The sequence below is a fragment of the Alnus glutinosa genome, chromosome 1 (assembly GCF_958979055.1).
Source record: "Alnus glutinosa chromosome 1, dhAlnGlut1.1, whole genome shotgun sequence".
Taxonomy (NCBI): domain Eukaryota; kingdom Viridiplantae; phylum Streptophyta; class Magnoliopsida; order Fagales; family Betulaceae; genus Alnus; species Alnus glutinosa.
Window position 1 is genome coordinate 43,400,834 of NC_084886.1, and position 6,194 is coordinate 43,407,027.

Genomic DNA, 6,194 nt, shown 5'->3' on the forward strand with positions numbered 1-6,194 from the left:
ACTAATCTTTAATAGTAGGTAGGAGAAAAATATGTAGGAGCTCTATATGTACCAAAAGCAATTAGCTGTCCAGCAAAATTGGCAGTTATTGTGAGAAAGTTCACATGAATTCTACCCGTACGTTAGATGCCAAATCTTGCTTCACCCCTCGCGTTACACGGATGCCATCATGCCATCTAGATCGTCCTTGCTGACAAACATGTAGAATCTCAAACTTAAATTTCATGAATTTCAATCTCAAGCTAGCTAGTTCCGCATACAGAAGCATGCATGTTAATGGCTATTTCACATGGTCGGAGCCGTTAGTTTTAACGTTTTGCGTCGGATGTATTTCTATCATTCACTGACATTAATTAAGCATGGGATTTAGTCGTCTTAGAGCAAGTACTGTCTACGACATTGTAGTTCAAATCGTTTATACTTTACACTGATTGTATCATAAAATGCCTCCTAAATAATGGACAAGGAAATGAAATGGTGAGTATTTATTTTATAGTCAGAATTTGAAATTAGCGTATCTAATCGTGTATATATATATATATATATATATATATATATATATATATAAGATGCTACATTATTTAAATTTTTTAAAAGACGTGTCAATATTAACAACATATATACTGTTACACCAATTTTAAATAATGACCACGAGGGCCTGATCAATTTCATTTTCATGTCTCATTTCAATCTTATATATATCGCTTCATTTTTAGAGAAACTAACAACAAAAAAATTCCTTGAGAGATATTGTGTTGGTGTAATTAGGGCAAAAGTTTAACAGCTTTGAGTTTTGGCAAAAGTGATATCATTATCCTATACTTCCTGCATCCAATAGTAGATGAAGATTACATATACGCATTTTAATGAAATAAAACAAACAAAATAATCTCTCTAAAAAATGCTATTAGATGGATTGTTTTGAATTAACCATATATACACACATCCACCAGTACTTTATCTTCCACATTTTAAGAGAGTTGTATAAGTTTTTTTTATTTGGTTGAAATATATATCATTTTACAAACTGTAATTTATTATATATAGGGCAAAATAGTCGTATATTACTTGTTAATTGTTAATTCTTTTCTCCAGAGTTGTGAAGCCTTTATTCTTACTTGTTAATTGCTATCAGGACAAACCATAAATGCCCTTTCTGTCCCTTCTTGCGATTAATTAGCGTTGATTATTGTTATGTGTGCCCAGTTCATAACAGATCGATCCGAATATTTTGAAAAAAATTAGAAAATAACGAGAGAATATTTTGAAGAATATATAATCCTGGGCTTCTTTATCCTATATATAGTAGTTTGAAGAACCTTAAACTTACTTACAAACATTAAACCATTACTTATGTTATCCGCGGCGACTAATAACGTTATTAATGTCGACTATATATATATATATATATATATGTCGTTGCTGATAAATTTTTTTACGAGATAACTGTGACGTCGCTGGTGACATCATATCTTTTGAGGTCATGGCCGATTTTCTTGTAGTGGATAAAGATAAATTGTTGAAGGACTAGTACTATCTATGACGATAAAAAATAAAAAGTACTATCTATGAGGATAAGAAGATCGAGATCGATATGAACGTGAGCTTAGAAGTGAAGCCACATCGTTAGAATCAATAATTATTTTGTTGATTGTTGCCCAAAGTTTCATCCGATATTTCAGAAGGCAGTGCTCTCCCCACTACACTGAGGAAACTGTAATCTGGATGCTGTAAAGAAGATGCATGCATGAATTGATTTTTTCTTGCCATTCCACAGAAAACTATTGATTCTTTGTTCAATAGCATTAATTAATTATCTTCTTGGGCAGAAAAAAACAAGAAGAAAAGATCCCCGTCCAATAAATCTGGTCATCTGGATGCTGTAAAGATCGAATAGAAGCCAACGTACAGATGGAGACAACCTGCAAAGGAAAGCTTTTTAGAGATGCAAGAGTCAATCCTCCCAGTTATTCTATCTAGCAATGCTGAGCAAGGTAGCTGACCTTTATCTGATATTTCACCAGTACTTCTGAAACTGCAAACATGACAAATTAAAATGCTCTTATCAGGATTTGCTTTAAGTCCCGACATGGATCCAAACTCCTGCAACACTTGCTTAATTAACAACATTTACTGAAGTCACATTTGCCTCTGAAAGAATCGATCAACAAATCGTCTACAAAGCAAAGATGTGTCAAACTCAATCTCGAACATCTCCTCCATCAATCTAGAAAGGATTTCCAGTACTGCAAGAACAAACAATTAAGGAAACAAAGGATCTCCCTTCAAGAAACCCTACCAGTACTGTTCCATTCAAAGCAATGGAAAACCGTGATGATGTGATCGTGCGTTCTCTTATCCAGCCTACGAATTTTCCAGGAGCCCCCACAACCCTTCATCGGAGGGAGAACAACGTATCAAAGGGGTTTGTTAACAAAAATAAACCAGATCGATTCATGTAGACACAGCAGCAGACTCTGATTAGGTTTGCTTTCTATGAAAACCTAAGCTTTGCATGGTTTCTTATGACACACGTACGTTTCTTTTCTTCAATCCCTAGTAATCTTGCAAACACATATCGATCAGGCACCATACATATAACTATAAGCAAACACGGAAGAACCATGCTATATATCCATGCATATATATATATATATATGTATGTATATGCATGCATGCACGATCCTTTTATTTCAGAACAGCCATAATTCACAACATAGTTTTACTTCATGACCATGGTGAAACTAAACATGACATGTACATGTACGTATAGCCATTTCTTTGGCTACTTATAACATGCATGTTGGTTCCACTTTATTACACGCCACACCATACGTACGTAGTTACATACATACAGACATAAGCATTAAGCAGGTCCATTAATTCTTCTTCTTCTCACAACTCACAAGCTGCGCGGGGAGGGCTTGTGGTCATCATCCGGGAAATAATGGTGTTTCACATCAGTGGCTGTTCCAGAATAGCTCTGAAAAGCCGGATTCACTTCTTCATCTGCCTTTGATTTCGTGCTTGCAGTAGTAGTAGTAGTAGTACTGCTGCCTTTGTTGGCTGCTTCATCTTTTGTAATATGATCACTCCCCCCGACATTAACCTTTCGACCAAAAGTAGTACTACTCTCCTCCTTGGAGGCTTGCGCAGTTGCTAAGATCAACACCAACGCAACAAAGAAAACAAGTACAGTCTTCATTGTCGAGCTGTAAAACTAAGAAGCAATTAAGCAGATCATGTGGGTTAATTAGTTAATATTATATATATTGTTTAACAAAAACTATATATATCATAAACTTAATTGATTATCACTACTACTGAAATTAACATGCGTACCGGCCGGCCGGCTGCCTTTTCTGCTGGAAGATATAGATATGTTTGTCGCCACTTGCCAATGAAAGAATGGATGGCAATGGTCACAATTTATAGGCGATTTTCATGGATTAATTAGTTGCGCACTAATAAAGCATGGGTGCGGTGGGGGTACGTGTCACAATTGCGGCATGCTCCATTGGGAGACGCTGTGGCCACAAACAAGTAATTATGATTCAAATTGATAAATGCTTCACCATTTCATTCTTAATATTCAATTATTTAATAATTAATCTGGATTAATTATGATTTCAGTGTAGTGTAGGGTTCAAAATCGTGTGACACGTGCAATAATTCTGACCTGCAATAATTACGAGCACATTTCTTTTTTCACTGCATACAAAGTAATTAAAGAACTTTTTTTTAATTCTCTGAGTAATGACATGCATTTATGCATATATAGAACTAATTAATAATACAGGGTGCGTTTAATTTGAAGAGAAAAGAATGTTGTACTTTAAGTACTGGGTCAACCCAATGAAATAGCCCAAATTGACTTATTGACCCATTTTTTTTGGATCAGCTCGGTAATGGGACATCGATCATATCCAATTCTATTTTGTTGGCATCGTTCCATAACGGTTTTTTTTTCTTTTCTTTTCTTTTTAAATCAAAATTAATTTTTTTAATTATGAATAAACAATTTATTTTTCTAATAATATATTAATTTATTTTTTAAAAATTTAAACTTATCTAACTGATGTTATGTATTAGAGCAGATAAATGCTATTTGGTAAACTGTTATATAATTGTGATGTCATGACACAGAAAATTACTTATTGATTTTTTTATTTACATGCTCTTATTAATTTAAAAGTTGATTTTCACTGTCACATTATTCTAATTGTATGACAATCATATAACAATTCATTAAATATATTAAAAAAAAATTAAATATACACAACCCGGAAATAGAACAAAAACAAACAAACCCTTTTCAAAACAATTATAAATAAAGGAAAAATGCAAAATTCACGTGGTTATACGAATTTGCAATAGGATCCGCATAGCATAAGAGAGCTTTTTATAGTATGCAAAAATAACAAATGACTTTCATTTTTTGAACAAGAATCTTCAAATTACAAGCCTTTGTTAGGCAAAAGTTGTGTGCATGATCAATTTCTTATTTTGGGATAATTGCATCATTGGTCCCTGTGATATGCTATAATTATTTTTCACTCTCTATGATTTAAAAAGTTTATAGGAGGTCCTTGTAGTTAGCAATAATTACAAATCGATCCATAGAGTCAAATTCTGTTAAAAATTTTAACAGATTTTGTCAAATGTCATGTCATCACCACGTGTCGCCAATAAGATGGCAATACGTGTCCATCTTAATAATAAAAAAAAATTATTAAAAAATAAATAAATATACTTTTTTTAAAAAGAAAAAAAAAATGGAAGGCAAGGGATCCCCCAACCAATGGGGGTGGCCGCAGCCTCCCTAGTGGCCAAGGGTGCCGCGCGCCACCCCCGGCCACCTCTGGGGGTGGCCAACCACCCCTTTGCTTTTTTGTTTTTTTTGTTTTTTTTGAATTTTAATTTTTTTTAAAAAATAAATATATTTTTTTTAATTTTTTTTTATTAAGATGGATACGTGTCATATTTTTATTGGTTTGACGTGGCGTTGACGTGGCATTTAACAGAATCTGTCAAAAAATTTAACTAAATTTGACCTCAATGATCGATTTGTAATTATTGCTTACTAAAAGTGTTAATATTTTGGCATCATTCTGTGTTTGGACAAAATCACTTAAGTGTAAAGATGCTGTAAACATGGATTCCACTATTCAGAGTGATGTCAGACGATTCTGCTTGCAAGTCAGAAGAATTTCAAGTTTCCTGTCAGTCGTCCGGACGATCGAGCCATCCCGTCCGGACGCCCATCTGTCCACTGTTCCATATGTCCGGACGACGTATTCTACCGTCCAGACTGCCAAGACAGATCAGCATCATCCGTCCGGACGAAGTGTTCATTCTGTCTGGACCCCATACTGTATCAAGAAGTTTTATGTGCTAGCTTGCATCCGTCCGAACGTTTCAGCAGCACGTCCGGACGCCTCTCAGTACTCGATCAGTTTCTGATTTCTTTCCAAGTTCCAAGAAAGGGAAGATCAATCAACCGTCCGGACGATGTGGTATCCCGTCTGGACGTGCGTCTCTTTAAGGCAAGAATCGCAATTCAAATATCACAGTCCGGACGTCTGACAGCTATGATCCGGACGCGCTGCATCAAAGAAGGAAATTGTCGATTCGACTTCAACCGTCCGGACGACTGCCTATCATGGTCCAGACGCGAGCATTGCAGATATGGAAATTGCATGTTGAAGAATAGCTGTCCGGACGCTCATATCCCATGGTCCGGACGCTCTAAAGCCTTATAAGGAAATTACCTGCAGCGGACGTGCGACCGTCTGGACGATGTGTCATCCCGTCCGGACGAAACTCTTAAACAAGAAAGATTTCCCCGCGAAATTTTAGAAAAATCTTGTCCCACAGTTGTCCGTTCAGACGGACCATGTCCACCGTCCGGACGACGTCCAGGTATATTTTTGTCTGACGCTCATTTGAGCCCCCAGCCTATAAATAGAGGCCCTTGAGCATTGAGAACTGCAAGAATTCGGTATTGAATTCCATAACTGCTCAGAGACGTGATATTTCCTCTGAAGCCCTTTTCAAGTGTGCTATTGCTGTGCTACAACCAAAGTCTATCTTAGAGGTCGGTTCTAAGGTAAGGAGTTCCATTGAAGACCCCTTCAGGTAGGATAACCTGGTTGGGAAGCATCGGGTATATGTGAGTGTTACTGTCTTGTATC

General features: G+C 36.0%; 1 long non-coding RNA gene across 1 annotated transcript; it reads right to left on the minus strand.

Annotated features, from left to right (window-relative positions):
* Positions 1-2,668: 2,668 nt before the first annotated feature.
* Positions 2,669-3,419, minus strand: LOC133869025 (uncharacterized). Its single transcript, XR_009900410.1, has 2 exons — positions 3,343-3,419; positions 2,669-3,220 (listed from the first exon to the last, which is right to left on the minus strand). It is a non-coding gene; the product is annotated as an uncharacterized LOC133869025 (long non-coding RNA).
* Between the last annotated feature and the right edge of the window lie 2,775 nt (positions 3,420-6,194).